Source organism: Meleagris gallopavo, chromosome 4 (assembly GCF_000146605.3).
Source record: "Meleagris gallopavo isolate NT-WF06-2002-E0010 breed Aviagen turkey brand Nicholas breeding stock chromosome 4, Turkey_5.1, whole genome shotgun sequence".
Taxonomy (NCBI): Eukaryota; Metazoa; Chordata; class Aves; order Galliformes; family Phasianidae; genus Meleagris; species Meleagris gallopavo.
This window is the reverse complement of record NC_015014.2, coordinates 10,474,873-10,495,682: the sequence shown is the minus strand read 5'-3', so window position 1 is coordinate 10,495,682 and position 20,810 is coordinate 10,474,873. Positions and strand designations below refer to the sequence as shown.

The 20,810-nt window shown below is 35.1% G+C and overlaps 1 protein-coding gene across 1 annotated transcript in view; it reads right to left on the bottom strand.

Moving 5' to 3' along the window:
• Nucleotides 1–20,810, bottom strand: part of HHIP (hedgehog interacting protein) — a 72,200-nt gene that overhangs the window by 35,629 nt on the left and 15,761 nt on the right. The window lies entirely within an intron of this gene.

Here is a 20,810-nt window from a genome sequence, read left to right as displayed (position 1 = left end):
TACACAAAAAAATTATAGTACATTTTTAAAAGAGATTTATAGTGTTTCTATTTATACAACTTATACATCAACAATTTAAAGGTATAGTATACTAAAGTAACAAATTAAAGTCTAATCCCTTTGAATCCTTGATAAAATAGAATGCTCTAATATAAAGGTTTAAAAAACATATCTATATTAATTGATGTGATATGTGTGATGTAATGATTAGCTGTTTATCATCTATTACAGATAATTTATTCATTTTTATCCTGAGAATCATTTGCCAATGGAGTTCATTAGGGCAGCATTCTCTGTTGCACACATTCCTTACACAGTGGTAACTCTTTAGAAGAGCTCTGCAAATCAGTCTCAGAACTGACTGACTTTCAGTATTGTGATGAATTATGCCATTGACGCTATCTCTTGTTTCAGGATGTCTTTGAGCTCAAATGCATATAATTTACCAAACTTGTTGCTGGGTTCCGTGGGGGCAGAAATTTGTAGCGCTGTGTAGAGGTACCACCCCTTAGTTATTTGCTGAGCTTTACTCACTTTGCTCTGAAATGAAGTTGCAGGAGCTACACAACCACTCAGCCAAGTTAAGGCAAAAGAGAACACTGAGAGGGAACAATTTCTTAAATTACAACCGCTGCTAAACCAGTTGTGTTTGATCTCAGCCATCGCAGTCGTATGCTCAACCTTAGACATCGTAAATATTATTTCCCGTGAAAACAAGTTTTCTTAGATACACAAAGGTCCCAGTATATGCAACCCCTATTAACATGCTCAGTCATAAGCACTTTGATAAACCATTTCCTCAGAGGTCAGATATAAATACATTGCTGAATGGGACATTCGTGTTTGGTATACTAATAAGGTCATGGAATGAAGACAGATACTGTCATCGAGATTTGTCCCTACCTGGTATTATGGCCCAATCTTGTCCTTTGTAAAGTACTCAAGAATGCATTTCAGATGGTGGGAAGTTCATAAAATCAGGGAGGAGAATTCTTCACAGGAGATGGCCTTTGTGTTACTGAGCTGCCCACTAGACTGTCTTTATGGAGTCCCTAATGACTTGAATCATTATGTACTGATGACCATTGATGACTCTGATAATATTTCTGTAGGGATGCCCTTCATTTGGGCTAGGAAAATGGTGTTCCTTACATTGCTGTGGCAGATAACGTTCTACTGGGTCTCCCTGACTACTGCTGTCTCCAGCTTTGAAGATCATGTAAAATACCTAAACAGCCCTTTGGAGCTAGAGCTGATAAAGTATTTGTTGCCAAGTGATCCTCAGCAAAATAACTCAGTAGTCTTTGCAGTTCTGCATTCTATTTTCTTTCTGCATTCTTGCTGGAAAATAGACTTATACTGGTTTTGTGGATTTTGTGTGTCTCTAAAGCTCTGGCATCCTGTGATTTGCCTTTGCTGACTGAAGAAACAGATCACTATTCCTAGGCTGGTCATCACCCCTTCGTCAGCATAATTCATTTCCATAGTAAGAGATTGTTGTCGAAAAATTTGGCTACAACTGTGTCAGCAGAGTTTATAGGTTCATGGGCCAACCTAAGCAGCAATTAATTTAGACAAAGATGTGGTCATTTCCTATCTTTTATGAGCATTAAATAACACAAATTCTTTTCTTCTGGATCAAAAAAAAAAAAAGAAAGAAATTCAAATGACTAGAATAATAGCTGAGAGCATCAATGGGATTTTAAAATATTAATATCTTTTACAAATAAGAAAATCTTGAAGTGTTAGAAAAGAGTAACAGGTACAGTATTTTAAAAGCTGGGTTTCTTGTTTGTTTTGTTTTTTAAATATATATATAACTGTAAGTCCACAGTTTCTGAGAGAAAACACTAATAAAAATTAGTCATCATTATGATGTCATTCTCATAATTTCCCTTGAAGTAAACTAGCAAGTACAAATAATATTTGTAATGTCTGACATCATTTATGTTGCTTTCCATTGCTCAAACTTGGAGTTAAATTTAGTGATGTTTCCCATTTGTTAAAAAGAACACCTTCTGGGCAGAATGGATTCCATTAGGAATTTTTTTTCTGAAGTCAGGCCATCTTTGTAAGTTGTTTGAAAAAACAAAAATAATAATACCACACCAGGAATGATAGGAGCACAGCAGTCACAATTTGTCAAAAATGTAATCACTTGTAACAACCACAGTTTCAGTTCTGTTTTGATAGAGTCTGAGTGCTCACATGTGAAAAAAAATAAAAAAAAGAATGCTTTTCAGTTATGTTCTCTTTAAAAAGAAATAAGTGCCATATTTGTTTTACACAGGGAACATCATTGCCTTCTATATGACGTATGTCTATTTATCCTACAAAAGGTCTATTTGACCTACAAAGCCTTATAATCACGTAGACTATAAAAAGTGTTTCAGAATAGCCACGGACTCATGTTCTGTTGCTTTTGCATTGAGATGTTAAGCATTAAAGGACATTTATAAAAATGACTCTTTGGTTTAAGGGTTTAATTCTAAACAGCTAAATAGTGCTTAGGAATCATAGAAAGAGCGATCAGTATTTCCTGAATAGTCTCAAGCTGACCACAAACACTAACTCACAACTGCAAATCTTAGCCTTATATTTACCTTAGTTAGAATACTATCTATTTAATGTAATTTGTGCATATGCAATGGCCAGCCACTGCCTTTCATACTATTTATTTAATTCTCTTCTCATTCTTAAGTTTTCCACAGTTTTTAAAGTGGTAAGTTCATTTCACCATTGCTCTCTATTAGTGACAGGAGTTAGGTCAGTACCACAGTATTACTGCAATTCCATGCAGTAGTATATGCTAATACCATATGTAGATGGTGGCAAAGTTATATTTCACATAAAACTAGTCTTGTTTCATTTGTGGAATGCACAGTCTTGCTTTTTCTATATCTTGCCCACTGAGTCCTTTCCCAGATGAAGGCCAAGGAGAGGAGCAAAGAAGGAGGAGAAAGGGTGGTGAGACATGACTCCCGTTGCCTTCCCAAGACCGTCTGTGCTACTCTGATCTGTATCACGACTGGCTTATCAGCTCCTATGTCCTTAATATACTTTTGATCTAGACAAATAAATACGGATTGAATTTATTTTAAATGAAATTATCAACTCAAACTTTACCTTTCAGTGCTGTTTATCTTTTAGAAATAAGCACTGCGCAGTTGGTTTGGATCAATTTAATCCTAACTCCTCTGATAATGTTTCCAGATAAGACATGGTAGTACTTAATATAAACTTGAAATCTAAGAAAATATTACTCATCATTGCTGTTTTCTTTATTTTTTTTCTCTGGAAAGATTTGGGCATCTGTTTTAAATGGTGTCATTGTTTACACACGGTGACATGCATTTGAACAATATTAGCTAAATGTGACAGTTATTCAATTTCAGAGTAGAAAAAAATGACTAGTGTCAGAATTGTGTGATAGTTCAATTCATTATTTCCCAATAAATCTTTATTTCTAGAAAAAAAAAAATAATTGTACTACCACACCCTGCTTCTCTACTCAAAAAAAAAAAAGAGAGAGAGGAATTCATCCAATTACAATCTATACTCAAGAACTGAATGGAACATTTCCTGAAAACAAATAGCTAAAGTACTTATAGAATCATGAAATATCCATAGGTGGAAGGTACCCACGAAGATCATGGAGTCCAACTCCTGAATAATTTGTTTTTGAGAAACATGAGGTAAGTAAGAATTAAAAGCGCCTTGCTGAGCTATGAAAATCATGTTCCCTTAGGCAAAAAAGAACAACTACTGAAAAAAAATGACAGGCTATACACAACTTGTATAGCTGCCGAAGAATAAAAATAAAACAGCTTAAACATATTTAAAAAGTTGTAGATTCAGTTTCTCTAAAAATTCATAAAGTCACAAATGTTTCCTTGCAATTGTTCTTGGAACTGATAGAGGAAAATCTCCTAGGGACACATGAAATGTAACAAGTATAGTATGAAAATTGCCCTTTCTCTCAGAAAATTAAAAAAATCCCGACACATTTTCCAGAAAACCAGTAGGTTTCTCTGCTCATATGTTCTCCTCCCACAGTCTCACTGCATGAAGGACTCATGAACTTCATCAGAGCTGAGCGTATGGAAGGAATGTGCACTCAAACATCTGAAGGCATGCCACAGAACCTTAGCAATCCACTCTCTTGTTAATTACAACCAATTATTTCATTATGTTTTGGAATTTTCAGCTACGTAGATGTGTGTGCCCATCTTAGTACACAGTGTAACCAATACTTGCTATTATATTACAATTCCTGCAAAGTGCAAGCATTTTGTTGAAACTAGATTTCAGCATTTTAATTTGAAACTTTTAGACTTAGTGACTGCAAGAAAAAGTTTGAGAACATAAATTAAGCAAAAATGCATGAAGGCAGTGAATTTCCACTCCCCCTGTTTCCAAGCGGATTTTTTAAGCACATGGCTTTTAAGCCAATTTCATGATTTTGGAGTCTGCCTCCAAAAACTGAGTGTCTGAATGGACAGGATTGAAGGTTCTTTATATGGCTTATTCAAAAATAACATCCTAACCCAAGCCGTAAATCAACCGTAAGTATTTAATGCCTTATGTATATAATAAATATTCAAGTCTTAAGTATTTGGTTACAGCAGTGATTAAGAGTTCTAAAAATCAACCCCTTAGAAGACACTCTTCAGTGAAAATACTCAGCAGTGAGGCTTCTTTCACATCCTTCTATGCATGCGTACAGTTTACAGCCAGTACAGTCAACAGCGGAACAGCATCTGCTATTTCTGAGGTGTTGTGCACCTCCATGTACTTGCAAATCTTATCTGAGTATCAGTTTTTGAAAAAATGTTTGAGAGAGAGGAGATAGTCTGATACGAAGGAACAGTATACCTCACGGTGATTAAAGAAGTGGTTGAGATTACAGTGAGAAGTGGGAGAGGAGGATAAGAAAGACATATCAGGGGAGGCAAGCCCTAGATTAAGGTTTTAAAGAGAAACCTTATCTTTATTGAAGTGGAGAAGAACTACCTCTGGTTATGTAGAGAAAGAATGCATTTGCATTTTTTTCAAATACTTCTACATTTGCAATAACTGTTTGAAAGAGATTTTGAGCAAACTGAATATGAGCAAGCAGTGTGGCCAGCAAAAGAGAAGACCAACAGCAGTAACAGAAGTAATAAGAGTCAGCAGCGCAAGTCATGATCCTCCCATTAATCTGCACTCATTTGACTTCATCTAGAATATTGCAAAGGGTTTTTTAGGCTGCCCAGCAGCAAAATGATATTGATACACCAGTGCAAAGTGGCTGGAGACTGAAGCATCTCTGCTGCATAGGGATGCTATGACCGCAGAGCTTGTTCAGCCCAGTAAAAGAAGCCTTTTGGAACTCATTCAGCAAGGGGAACAGTTAAGTGTGGCACCCAATGCAGAGAATCACATTACTAATGACAGTCTGTAATTATTGGCAAAATATTTATGTGGTAGTTATTGTTGGAAAAGTTTAATGAGAAAAAAAGAAAGTTACTGATTCTGGCAAGACTGTTGTTTGCAACTGTTTCCCCAATTCTTATGGCCATCTGCAGTCTCAGAATAGACAACACATGAATACCTAAAATCCCAACACTGCTTGATGCAAAATAATCGTCTACACTATCAGTTCACATATCCCACATAAAGACCTAATCTGTCCAGTTTTAGTTTAGCTAAGGTGTGCTGGACCTGTTCTTTTTTTGTTTTTTTTTTTTTTTTTAACTAGAATTTTTAGTCTTGGACTGAGGAGCTTACCAAACTGTGTCCTTAAAATTGCACTAGATTCACGGCAGGGATTACAGTCTGTAGCTTGCATATCCTGAATGACTTCCTTGATCAGCAGTATAGAGGAAGGAGTCTTTTTTACCAAACAATATTTAATTGCTTACTCACATTTGGACATGGTATCTCTTTAAGAGCAAGTACTATTGTCTTAAATGTGCCTTTGGAGCTGCTTCTCTGAATTTCATCTGTCATATTGTATATCGTGTCCAATATTTTACAATTGTCCCCACAAGTATTTATTGATAATCCTTTGTCACTGTTGATAGCCTTGGAAATGCATAATATTGCATCAAACCCTGATACAGAGCAGACTTTAGAGGTGAGTCTGATAGCCTAAATGAGTTCTCAAGCCACTTAGCTTTGCAGCTTATACAGTTTCTCATAAAAGACGATTTTGAGAAGAGACTGTTTTATTCCCCACAGAAAAGAAAGAAGGAAACATTGCCACTAGAATATTTCTGGAAAAGGAATCTGAAGTACAGATTAAAGATGTTTGATAGCTCTAGAGACTATGACATTTAGCAGCGCTAGGAATTCCCTGCACCGTTTTATTGACGTATGACCTGCGTGAAGCCTACATGGCCACTGCAATTTTTTTTGTCAATTGGATAGTAAATAACAGTAGTAGGAAAGCTAAAAGCTAATCCTTCATTAAGCAGCATTGAATCAAAATTATCAAAGCGGCAGCATTTTATAGGCAAGTGATTATATTACTCAAATGTCATTCTTTTTATGTGTAACATTTCAATTTGTTTGAATTTTCATCAGTAAAAAATGAGAATAAAAAGACAGTACTTCTTTACCTGTTTCTAGTAGATCTTATTTTTTCAATAGCTGTTCTCCAGAGTACTTCAAACTCTCTTTAAATTATTGCTTAATATCTGTTTTTTACCATTTGGTAGCTACTCTCAGTTTTCATGTGATGCTTCTTATATATTTTTTCAAAAGAGGATACAGTTAGCTGAGAACTCTGTGTTTAAAGATTCTTCCCGAGGTACATTACACTGAATTTAGTGTACCATTTAATCACCTGGGTTTATAACATTTCTCTAGACTTCCTAACAAAGTACTCTACACTTGTATCACAAAAAAATTCTGCCACTTAGTTAATCGTCAGTCATTAGTAAGCACACTAAGAAGTACTAAATGTTTTCCTAGAAAAAAAGACTCTTAGATTATGCATTTTAAAATTAGTTTCAAGATACCTATTATCTGTTTTTTCTGTTTTTCACCTAATTTGACAGTATACCAATACTGGAGGTCTATCCAAATCTTCTGGTATAGAGCTTCCTCCCCTGAGTGCATTCTGAATTGTAACAGGTTTTTCTTTTATGACTAGCAAACTTTCAGACTACTTTTCTCAGAAACACTGCATAAAAACTTCTAAAAATCTCAACTATTTTATTTTTCATTATCTTATTAATTATTTGTCAGAAATCTGTTTGTGGCAGCAAATTAACACATGAGCTGCTTTTCTGACCTAAATTTACAATTCCCTTAATTTTTCTCACCTAGGATTTTTTCTAGGTTCTCACTTCTCTGTAGTTTACAAGATGATCTTCGGAGACCTATTATGGCCAACTCTACATATTTCATGTATTTTCTGTGCAAATAAATGGTACAACTTTGTTATCTTAACCATCCCAATTTTCATTTCCTTTAGAGCACTTTTTTCTAGGGTAGTTTGTTCTGGTGCTTTCCAGTACTTTTCTTTTTTCTCTCTCTCTCTTTTTTTCTCACAGACTGCAGGTGGGAAACAGAAAATATTAAACATATACTAAAAGGTGTGTCTTTCCTTGTCTCTCTTATACAAGGAAATCAAGCTGTATCTTTTGCTTTTATACTGTTAGTCTAATTAACTAGCCTCTGCCAAAGATCATTACCTAGGTGAAGGAAGTTCTTCTTCTATCACAATTATTAATTTTTTCCATTTGTTCTTTAAATTTCCTCTCAAACATCAGAATGTTGTTCTACCATAAATGTTTATGGGAAACTCCTACCTACTTTGCCAGTGAAACAATGGCAGGATATAACCCTTACTCTGGTGTTCAGAATTTATATTCCATTCTATTAGTGTCGCTTGAGTTGGATTTCCATTTTATTATAGGATTATTATTTTTAGGGGGCCTGAACATTCCCTTGTACCTTGCTATATTTCTCACCTTCTTGATTCCTAATTGTTCCAGTATATACATACTTTCTCTGAGCCTAATAAGGTACTTTTAAACAACTTCCATGCTGCTTCTATGGATTTTAATTTCCTAACTTTCCCCTTCAGGCTATTTCTAACTTCCTCAATATAAAAATCTTCCTTTTTTGAAAAGTACTGTAATATTATTACCTCATGGTAGGATCCCATGGGAGGATGTTGAAGTTAATTATATTATAGTCATTTTTATTTAGTGGCTCAACCACATTAACTTCCTGAACAACTCATATATTTTACTGAAGGCCTGCTTCAAGACTGGATTCTCCCTTTCGGTGTTCCAGAATTTTTATAATAAATGATTGTCTTTGGTGTCTACACTTTATTCCAGTATTATACTGAGAAGGCTTAAAAATATGTGCCTGCAATATACATGAAAAAATCACCATGAAATATTTGTTTATTCAGAGCACTTATAAGAGTGCGTAAAGTCAAAAGGGCTTAATTGTCACTGAAACCACATGTAGTTTTGTAAATTCAGAATTTGCTCTGTGTGCATTAATCAGTAGGTCAGTTACCCACCTAACTCTGGGTGCTGAAAGTCAGGTTTGTGCAGCGTGAATGGTTACAGTTTAAATATCCCGTGATTATTTAAAATCAGCACATACAAATTACTGATTCTTCCACGGTTTGAGAGCCTAAGTCCATTGAAAAAGCAGTTGGTTCATTATATGATTTTTTCCTGTGTAAACCTGAATACAAATCAATGATATCATGATATGTAATAAATAGAAATTGAGATACAGTACAACTGAAAGCATATTACAGTGTCCAACAATCCTCTCAAGTAATCAGTTGTTGTTAGGCTAAGATTCAACTGTAAACAAACCTCGTTAATGAACTATTAAATTAATTATTTAATTTTAATTTATTAATTAAAATTACTATGGTAATTTTAAAAAGCAGACTGAAACATGGTTTGTCTTTGAACTAGATTCTCTGCTTCTCTGAACTTATAAACATGACTTTGAAAGAATGTACATTGTTTTTCCTGATTAGAATTCCATTTTTTTTCCATTACTCATTTATTTCAACTCCAGTTTTAAAATCTCACTCATTAGAAAAGCATTCTCTGTGACAGAAGTTGAAACAAATACAGATGTGTATTCTCATTCAGCAGAGTGAGAGACAACTATTACTATCACGTGTTACACAAACACTAATATTTATCTGTACTAGGCTAAATTTTGTTATTGTTTTAAATCAAAATGTGATTGCTCTTAAACTTTTACCAAGGGAGAAATGTTTACTTCATTAATTTTATATTTGTGGTTCACATTTCCAAAGAAACCTAAAAGTAATTTCAGAAATGGTGTGCCTTGCAATCACGGTTAACTTAAATTTTTGCAGTTTCCAGAATTGTTTCACTTTTATAAAGCAGTGAAAGTATTCCACTCTTTCCATTTTTCTAGTACTATAAGAAGCAAGAAAGCAGGAATTTGTTTAGCTCATTGCCTCCATTTATCCGGAGCCAAGACCATGATCTTGGAAACCCTTTAACTTGGCTGAATCCAGTACAAAGTTCTTTTGTAAAAGCCAGTGCAATTAGAACAACACAGTGTATGTTCTGTTTCAAAATTAAGACGATAAAGTTTCAAACAGCTAGAACTGAAACACAGAGTATCACAGACTTGGACCTTTAATGTGGTAAACACAGACTCTAATCCTACCAGTTTCTGATCAAATGAAGAACCGTCTAGTTGGGAACAATGTTAAGAAAGCACTATTCTACTTTTTGCAAATGAACGGGACAATTAACAAAGAAAATGAGGAAACATAATGGAAGAAGTGTAAGTTTTGTACAGCCCAGCCTTAGTAGCTTCTCTCAACACTGCAGACAGAGTGATACTATTAGATAAGCAATAGCTTTTGCACTTTATTTTATCACTGTTTACTGGTATATGTATGTTCGCTAAACAATTAGTACACAATTAGTGACTGATTTGAAACCTGGTGCTTCTCTTTGGCGCTGTTTTTTCCTTTTCTCTCCAAAACCTCCCCTTCATTAAATATCTAGTAGATTGTGAATCTATCGTAAATCAAATGTTCTCTTTATTTTGTATGAAAACATGTGTAATCAATATTTTGATGAATTATAGGATCTAAGAAAATCAAAGAAATCAAATTCAGGACAAAGGATTCCAGTTTACCTCCTAAATTGTTCGCTGATTGTTAAAGGTACTTTTTGTTCTACTGAATAAAGGAATTCTCAAATCTTACTAAAAGATAAGTTTTTATCTTTTAACAGCAGTAGCACTGATAGAAGAATAGCACTTTCTTTCATGGATTTTTTAAAGCTATTCATACACAGGGATTTGAAAAGCTACTAGTTAGTAAGTAGCTAATTAAGTCAATTTCCTTTAGTTGTTTGCTTCTTTTTCACTTAGACTACTTGTTCTTGGAAGTTGAAATGTTTATGCAGATACAATACGTATACCTTTTTAGACAAAATAGTCTTATTTGATTTACATTTAACTATTCCCCTTTTCTTCTTTCAACTGTGCAACATGTATTAAGCATACTATTTCAAAGTGAAATTATCAAAATATCTGTTTAATTTAAAAATAGATTATCTCCCTATAGGAAATGCAAAATATTGTAAGTAGCAAAATACTGGCTTATTAAACTAGTAGCAAACCCACACTTATGAATGTTTCTGTTTCAAGAACTTAATTTGCTGCTAAATTAACTGATTGTCTTTTTTTTTTTTTTAACTTTCGGAAATAAAGGGGCTTAGCTGTTTTAATCTGTGGCTTTCCAAGCCCCACTGACCTTTGGGGAAACAAGGATACTGGCTGTGGATTTGATTTACCCCAGTGAGAAGGGTGAGGGGGTGAAAACTGGCAGACATTAGTTTTTACTAGGCTGTTCCCTAACACTTGCTACCTTTGGATTTGTCTGTTTCTTCAGACTTCTGAAATAACATTTGGAACTGCACTGTATGTGTAGGGCTTTATAGTGATTCAGTGACCTACAAGCAACTGTAGGGGCAGACTTGTATGGCTTGTTATCTTACTGATTTATTTACACAGGCACACACATGCTTTTTAAATGACACCACTGGCTTCTTGCTCTTTCCCTCAAAAAGTCACTGTCCTGTTATAGCCTGCAAGACAGCCATAGGGGAGGAAATTATCTGTAATGCCAACATTTTGCATTTCCTTTCTTTTCATCTGAAATTCTATTTGGCTAGACCTTAAAGCATTCAAGATTTTGCTGCATTCATTAGTATACCTAAACAATGACTTGATAAACAGACTCAATAATGCTTAGTTACATCTTCTGCTAGGCTCCTATGATATGTACAATACTATCTGCATTTATAATACACAATCAAGCATTCAAATTGTAAAGGAAAGGCATTCATTTTCTTCACAGAAGAACTTGAAATTATTACTTTAAAAGTGCTAACTTCCTTCTAACATGACTCCTCATGAAAGATGATCACAATTCCAAAAATAATATGGGTACTACTAGTTTAAGTAAGTACTGCTTCTCTTATGTAGTTTGATATTAAAAAAAAAAAAAAGTCTCTTCTCCTTCACTATCAATGTGACTAAGGTCCAGTAATCTCTTAGTTCTTCTGGTATGCTGTTTTTGAGCTGTTACAGTCATTGAGAGTCTAACTTGTAGAAATTCACAAATTTTTTAGGAATGTCAAAATACAAATGTCTTTAGTGAATTACTCCCTTTTTCATATTTTCTCAGGGCATTCAGTTAGCATAGAAGTAATGATTATTACATAAATTAAAGTTGTTGCAATTCAGCTGTAGGGATTGAGATTCAATGCCAGTGAGATAGATCAAGGTTTTAAAAAATATCTGCTGTAAATTGAAAACAAGTGGTTGAAAGTATTTTGCAGATCTCTCTCCCACAGATTGTATATTCCATTTTCCAAACTAAAACTAAGAGAAAATATTACTTTATTGAGATTTATGGAATAATTTATTTTAAAATTCCAGCAATATGAGAATGCACTGACAATGACCAAAAACAAGTGTCAGCTACTAAGTGGTTTCATCTTTTGGAGGGTTTTTTCTCAGTAATGGGAATAAAAGTTCTGACAGTTTTTTAAAACAAGAATTATATGCAAACTTAAATTAGGGACAGATCATTTTGTCCAATTTTAACTGGCTTACCAGTGATAAAATGGGATAAAATGGGTGGAAAACAGGATAATATAGCAGTCATCCATCAGAGGAAGCATTCCTCCCTCAATTCAACATGCTGATCCTGTCTAAAGAATAGGACTTAAGAGCTTGTGAGAAAATGGGTGTAAGAAGTTATAAAAGAAAATTGTTCTGTGGCATTTGGGGGAAGTACATGTAGACACAGCAGTAGGTCTGTATTAACTATAAAAGTGTGTGTGTTTTTCAATTCTGAATCTTTTTTAGGACAAATAAATTACCTGTCTTCTGTATGGCATGGTACATGGGATATAACACCAGAAGGACTCATGTAGCAATGATGGACGTGAAGGTACAAAACTCCCAAGGACAGCAGGTAATGTTTTTGTGTTCTTTTATGTGCTCCCTGGACTATGTGTTCACTGAAGTATTCTAAGACCTCGTTACAGAATTTGGGGTGTCCAGGAGCTTAAAGGGATGATGAATCATGGAATCTTAGTGGACTGTTAAGCCTCCTCCCATTAAAGAAAAACATGTGGTTGAAACTGTGTTGGCTAAAAACCATGGAATTTTCTGCGTAACCTTATTCCTTCTTTGCCATTTTGTGTTGGATATCATGATCTGCCTGTTATATTCCAGCAAACGCAATAATTTCATTTTAATTAGATAATTACCATGTTTTTCATTGGTTTTGATCACTTCTAAATTCAGCTTTCGGTTTTAACAAAAGCAGTTTCAGAAGATGATGGATTTTTACATTTTTAAAACCGCTAAATGTTCAGAAAGGATTTGTACACATAACAAAATTAAAGTAGGGATTATCTAGCACTGTGTGTGGGATACAGCTATAGTCTATACAGTGCATGGAAAAGAAACTGGCACTCACAATTGCACTACACACATCTCAGTAATAACAGGGTATAAGGCATACAATTTCATGGAACACCCACAATGAAAATTATTCTTTCCAAACAGCAAATTGTTTTGGAATAAGTTAGGTTAATTGGCACCATGGGATTCCTCTCAAGGAAGCACAGAACATTAAAATCTACACATGTGCATGTAAAATGATAAAGTATTATCTTCTTTCCCCTCTCAGCTCCTCAAATCTAAGACATACTACCCAAAATCAACAGAAATGATCATGTTTTGTTGACTCAAATTTCCTTAGAATAAACTGGCAATTCTTCATCTGGTCAGCTTACAACCTGAGAGTCACTGCACTGTTCTACAGTTTCTAGCTTGAGTATGGTTATCTAGTTCAGTCTCACAAAAAAAAAATATCACAAAAATAGATATCTGTCTCTGGAGCATTTGGCACATGCTTTTTGGAATTGTAAAAATCCTTATTTTCTATGCAGGCAACATAGCCAGAAGGCGATAAGATACAGCCACTTTCAAAGGACTGTTGTGCACCCTTCAGGATTATAACCAAAATCGGCAAATGGTTAATGGGAAATCCAGGCAGGCAAACTTCGCTGTCACTATACAGTCCTCAGTTAAGACACTGACTATATTTTACACTTCTGAAAACAGCTGAAATATATAAAGTCCTCATAAAAATATTATCAGCTTCTCAAAAATCACAATTATAAAAACCTCTTAAAGAAAAAAGTTTTCATTTTAATGGAAAGGATTGAATTATCATGCCAAATGTTAAGTGTTTGCTGTGTGCATTAGGTCTATTTCATTAATGTTTAAGGTCATCACATACATATGTGTTGGTTTTGGTTTGTCTTAAAGTGTTCCGTACTTTCTAATTTGCCCACATGCACACCTTTACCATTATTTATTCCCTAGTTTTCTGCCTAAATTATGGCAACACATTTAAAACAAATTAATTGTAATTCCTACTGGGCAGGTCGCAGATGATATGTGGCCACAGAAACGATGTTTGTTGTGCTTCAAGTAGGACTGCATCCCTTCTGACCTCTTGAATGAGTGAGAACTCTGTAATGTCCTCAGACCCCACATGACTTCACATGTAAGTCCTGTGCTGAAGAACAGCCTTCATTGCTTCCCAACATGCAGTCTCCCAGTGGAGAACTGAAGTGTATATTGATTGCCATGTCATTTTTTGCCCAATATCAGAAGAAAAGCAGCAACATGCACAACATAGCATTTCAGTTTCTCACAAAAGACATTCCAGAATCTCACCCTACAGACATCACAGACATTACTCTGAAAGAGGAGTTCCAAGAAATCAAAAAATACCCCAGAACTTAAAATTTTTATATGCCAATAATGTTATTTCCCTTGCCACTCTGCCATTCATACATCTTATACAGACTTACTATTTACTCATTCTTTGATAGGAGTAGGAAAAAGACAGCAAGTATTTACACTTAGCATAGGTAGAATTGTAGACTGAAATGAAAATCAAATCTTGCACTGCTGATAACAGGATATGTGTTGTATTTACATTCTATACTCAAACATAATTATTTTAAAGAACTATCTATATTCTATATATATTTCTTGTAAGCAGGTATTAGCTCGGTCTGGTAGAAGAAAGGGTTTAATTTCTAGAGTTTTCATAGACAAAGTCTCCAAATAACTCAGAAGACTTGTAGGCCCACTAGCTTGAAGATGGAAGACATTTAGATACGATCTCCCTCCTTCCAGTCCTAGACCCTTTCCACTCCATGCATCAGAATAATCCCATTTGAGAGTGACTGATCACAAATTTAGTAGCCATGATAAATTCAGCTCTCTAGGGAGTTGATGGCAGAAGATGATTTTGCCAGCATAAACTATTGCTTACTGGAGCACAGCCCAGCTTGTTCTGTGATATCAAGTCAAAGAGGAAGGTGAAGAAAGGTTCATTAATTTCACCCTAATCCAGATAAGAATTGAGAAGAAAATAAATTCATTGAAATTACTGGGTTTACAAGGGATAATCAGTATGAATTGTCTGTCTTTTGTCAGTAACATAAATCCTGTTAGTACCAGTGGAAAATGTATACGTTAAATGAGATCTGTGAATGAACATAATGACTAAAGTGTTCATACTGACTATTGAGGAGTTTGTAGATTTTATGATGATAAGATTCAGAGTAGAATTCAGCAAACAATAAAATCAATCTTATTCTACTCACGTGTTAAAATTTTAAAAGGTTTTATCACTGTTTTATTGTAGTTTTCTGTAGCAGCACTCCTCACAGCAGAGGCTCTACAACCTATTATAAGCTCCATGAAACATGTTGTGTCAGTGCTGGAGGTAGTGGGTTTTTTTTTTCTTCAGTGTTTTGATTTGAATTTTATACTGAATGATCTGATTCATATGTAATTATGCAATTAAAAGTTATGCTGCAATGCAAACACAGTTGTAGGCACAGTAAAAGTTTCATTACTAATCCTGCATTCTAGCAAAAAGCTGCCTATGGTGAAACAGTGCTCATTTTAACCTGAGAAGCTTTGGAATGATTGACTTGTAGCATCATAGCTAGCATATATTTAATACCTGATGGTCTACTCTCAAAGCTGTATACTGACTGTGAAAATTGTTATGGGTGGAAAACGGGTTTACTGCATATGTTCCACATCACTCTTCATTGCATCACCTTGAAAACTTTTTCCTGTAGTCCCACTCATAGATGATTCCTGTCTGAATCATTGGATCACCCAAGAATAAGACTTTGCAGGACTGCAAGCACTTGTGATCTGATGTAAAAATCAAACAACATACACTAAGGAACATACCTAACTTATAACTCCTCTTAAGACTATTACTCAAAAACTTAGTGCACATACACTTAAAATAATGGTTGTTGATATTTATATATTTTTTCAGCGTAAACAGAATTGAATGTTAATATATTTACAAGGAATCATATAGTAACATAGCATTTTAAAAAACTTTGAGAATTAAAACAACATAAAGTTAGTTTTTCTGATTAACCTGGAAGTAAGATGAAATAAAAGGTTAATGTGGCCTAGAAGTTAGGGAAATCTCTGTTAAAATTTAAGTGTTTGTGACAATAAAAAACACAGTCTGAGAGTAGAAAGTAGAGAAGAGAAGAAGGTGAGTGAAGTCAAGGAGTCAAGTATTCTTAGCAGTGGTCTTCAGTAGTATTTCATTGGGATTTTCTGTCCCTTTATCGCTTTTCTTCCTCTGCTGTGCCCTTTCCTTCCTATAAGGCTTTGCGTTTTATCACAGTATGTCCATGAGAATTTCTGCTTATCAAAAGAAAGAAGAAAAGATCCCTACACAAGTAAAAGTGGTATTTTCTTAAGGGCAGTTTTAAGTTTTTGCCCCATTTTGCAAGGGTTTCCACTCCAGGCACTGCATGAAGCAAAGTGGCAAAGTCCAACTGATTGCAGCTGTTCTTACTAGCTACACAATCTGTGAACCCACAGACAAATGCCAGAATAACACAACATGTATGGCCACAGACAACAAAAGCAACAATGAACTTAACGTTATTTAAGGATCAGAAATAACAAGCAACTGAAAAAGGAACCGAAATACTATTCCGTTCTTTGAGATCTAATTCAGTCAGTAGATTTACAAATAGAGTAGTTGATAATAGGGACTTGATCCTACCACTGGTGGTCGTGAGATGTCAGTTTCGGTCTTGTGCACAGTTTCTGAGGTCTTTCATTTTAAAAGAATGTTGAAAAGTGGAATGATTGCAGGGAAGGACCACAAAAATGCTTTAATGACTGGAGGAAGTTCTTTACAATTGCAGCTCTAGAGGTACTTTGCTTTTCAGAAAGTATTTTGATAGGCGATTATTGCATGTACCTCCTAAGAGAAGAGTAGGCTCTTCCTTTTTGTTGCACTTGGATGCCTTCCTTACAATATAATTTAGACAACAGATTCAGATACACGAGAGCTAATTTTTGTTAATAACCAGTTATAAGGTCTCCTTAAACACCACTGAAATCAAAGTACTAACTAGTTCAGTAGCTTCTCATGGAAGCTTTGCACCTCTCTTCTCCTTGTTAATAGTTTAAAATATAAAGAAAACAGCAGCAATGACAGTCAGTTCAAAAGAAAAAGCAGGTAGTAATCTCTTCATATTAAAATTGTCTTTGTTACATAATTTTGAAAGAACAAGTGTAGTATGTTGCTCTATAACTAACAACTGTCTTCACCACAGTGTAAAGGAGAAATAAATTCAACAGATCAAGGAAGCATACTTTTAGGGGATGGGCTCTTATTCTTGTAAATGTTCATTTTATTTCTCTCTATATATGCCACATATTCAGGCTAGCCTTTAGTATCAGTGGACACAGGTGATGGAATCGGACAGTATTTTCCAGGATATATATTCCAAGATGTTTGAGCCCAGAGGCATGTCCTAGATTCAAGTTACAGGTGCATGCCCCACCTATGTACTTACTCAATTTTGGGGTAGGACTGAGGTAAACAGCTCCCTTCTTTTCACCACATTCTTGAGACAGGGAAGAAAAGATGAAGGGTGACAGGAGGGATTTGGCCAAATGTCCAGTGCATCTACACATACTGCACCAAGTGCCACATATGCCTAATTAGCAATGTCTCAATTAAGATCCATCCATGTCTTCCAATAACTAAGTTGAAAAATAGATCCAAAAGACATTCCTGCTAACTGTGCATTCAAGAAGGATTACCAACTAGGAGATGTGCAGAGAAAAATTGTTTGTTAAGCTATTCAGAGTTTTTTTTTGTGGTTTTTTGTTTGTTTTTTTTTTAATCAGGAATCTTGCACCTCATTTCCATTGAGGAGAATCATAGAATCATAGAATGGCCTGGGTTGAAAAGGACCACAATAATCATCTAGTTCCAACCCCCCTGCTATGTGCCGGGTCACCAACCACCAGACCAGGCTGCCCAGAGCCACATCCAGCCTGGCCTTGAATGCCTCCAGGCATGGGGCATCCACAAGCTCCTTGGGCAACCTGTTCCAGTGTGTCACCACCCTCTGTGTGAAAAACTTTCTCCTAATATCTAAACTAAACCTCCCTTGTCTCAGTTTAAAACCATTTCCCCTTGTCCTATCACTATCCACCTCATAAACAGCCATTCCCTCTCCTGTTTATATGCTTCCTCCAAGTACTGGAAGGCACAATGAGGTCTCCCCGGAGCCTTCTCTTCTCCAAGCGCAACAAGTCCAGTTCCCTCAAACTTCCGTCATAGGAGGGCACATGGTAAGCCCAAGCTATGATCATCCAGACATGTCTCGCTCTCATGAAATGCTTCCACGTTTGCTCATATTCCCTCTGAGATACTGGCAACATATAAAACTACCACTTCTCTTTCATTTGAACTCCTTAAAATTGAATTACCTATTCAGAACCCAATGGCTACAAGGATCATTAAAAGCCAGTGGAACAATAAGATATGCATCAGGTTGTTCCACTTTTCTTAATTTCATTTACATCCATAGACTTTTACAGAGGTGAATAAAAGTGACTGCTAAGAAGCAACTCCAAATACTTCTATCTGCGTGTTTAGTTTAGGAACACCAGTGAAGACCTTGGAGCTGACTTGCAGCAACGTTAGGGGCTCCAAATGAATTTCATCAACACAGGGACCATTAGTTCACTAGAGGAACAAAATAGCATCTTCTTATGATAATATTATGGCACAATTCCATACAATGAAGTCACTTCTATTTTATGTTGCATGCTTGGTCCCCCCTTTCCTCCCCTTATGGGTGGGATGTGACACCTTCTTATCTGACTGCCAGAGCTGTGATGAGGGAAATGATGTTAATGAGGTCAGAACTAAAGTCCAAGATTATTTTTATGAAGGATACATTTTATTTTTGTTTCTTAGATATATCTGCCAGAATATAGTTTTAAGAATATTCTTTGGAAAATCATTACACAGCAGATTTGCTGCTCTGTGACAATGTAATGATTGATCACTCCTAAATTTCCTTTTTAAATTAGAAAAAAAAGATGAAGTTAACCACCGCTGTTTTACTCTATCTATCATCACGAAGAATATCTTACTGTGATAGCAGTCCGAAACACTTTTTAGGGATATCACTTTATATTACATTGCATTTACATGGTTCATCACGTACCTAAGGTTTGAAAAGGTGTTTTTTTAATTATTGTAAGTAGAGTTAAGTGTTTGTTAATTATTCAGATAGAGGTACAAAATGAAAAGAATCTTCTCTTTTTAGCATAGGTTATAAAAAAGAAAAAAATACTTGAAGTCCTTATTCTGTGTTTTTATGGAAAAAGAATAATTTTCCCTTTCTTGCTACCATTCCTTCAAACTTGGAAAAGAGGTGAACAGTTTTTTGTTTTTTTTTTATTTCAGTGAAGAGTCTCTACGTTAGTTCAGGAATAACACTGTGTGGAAGAATTGACAAGATGTTTGGGTTAACATCTATGAATTTGTCTAAATGAACAGAGAATTAAAAAATATGCATCATGTTACCTTGGTAAAACATTTCATTGGAAAATTTGGACCTAAGTTTGATCAGGGTCAATTGAAACGACATTGATTACACTTTACTTTTTTCACTTGCACTAGTGTATAAAAGAATAAGGCATGCTGAGCAAAATGCATACATACAGCTTCACCTACCTTACTCTAAAGCATGTCTTGACTAGGCACAGGGGATGCATTCTGTGGTTCTCACACCTTGCATGTGGAAGCAGTGTTTTACATAATGTCTTTTTAAATTCCTGGCTGCACTACCTGATAGCGAATTGTCCATCCACACAGTATTCTCCATTACTGATTTCTAGTTTTAAAGTGCATAAAGTGCAAATAAAATCAAATTACCTTCAAGTATTTTATTTTGATGGAATAATTGTTACTTTTTTCACAGTGGTCTTGTATCCTTTAAAGAACACTGGACAATGGTTATAGGAATCAGAATGCAGAGGACAAACACAAAAATGTTGAGAATATTTGTTTTAAAACTACCATTTGTCTTATATGCTTTTTGTTTTATTCTACTTATTTATTTATTTACTACTTCTAATTCATCACATTCTTTTCTCTATTTAAAAACTGCTGTTTTGCTTCCAGGCATATTCCCTTTCTCCTTATCTGAAAGTACGCAAAGCCTCTGTTCTTGCCAGCCTACATTAAACACTGCAATACAATTATCCTTAAGCACTGGACTGTTATCTCAGGGAACAGAATTAGATTTTCAAGCTTAGAGAACATCACATTATTTACACAGATTTGCTTTAGAGTATTATATGATGGTTAGGGTGGTAAAGAGACTAAAAAGATCAGATCACTGACTTAAAACAGCACAAGAAGTTGAGTTTGAATCTCAGGGTAGCTGCTGAGAGTCTTATCAACTAGGCTATTGCCTATTCAAAAAGCATGGAAAATCCATTTTCCATTTAGTCTAGCCTCTAAGTTCCAGCTGTAAAAGCTTCCTCCAGGAAAGCTTATTTGGGACTGAAAGGATTTCTGTAGAACGTCTCAGTGTCAGTTTTTCACAAACACAAACGATCAGAATTTTCAGATAAGAAGAACAAATCAGCTTTCGATCAAATTACAAACAGATCCCGGAAATGTCCATTTTGTTTTGGGATCTCAAACATACTGCCTACCTATACAGGCATAAAGGGAAGAGTTCAAGAAATCTCACATTCATATAAACAGTTTCTTTTCCTTAATAAGGTGTCATATACTTATCTGTTTCAGCATAAAACAAAAACATTCAGATTTTCTTAAATTGGCTTATTGACCTTACAGCTGAAACTCAAAA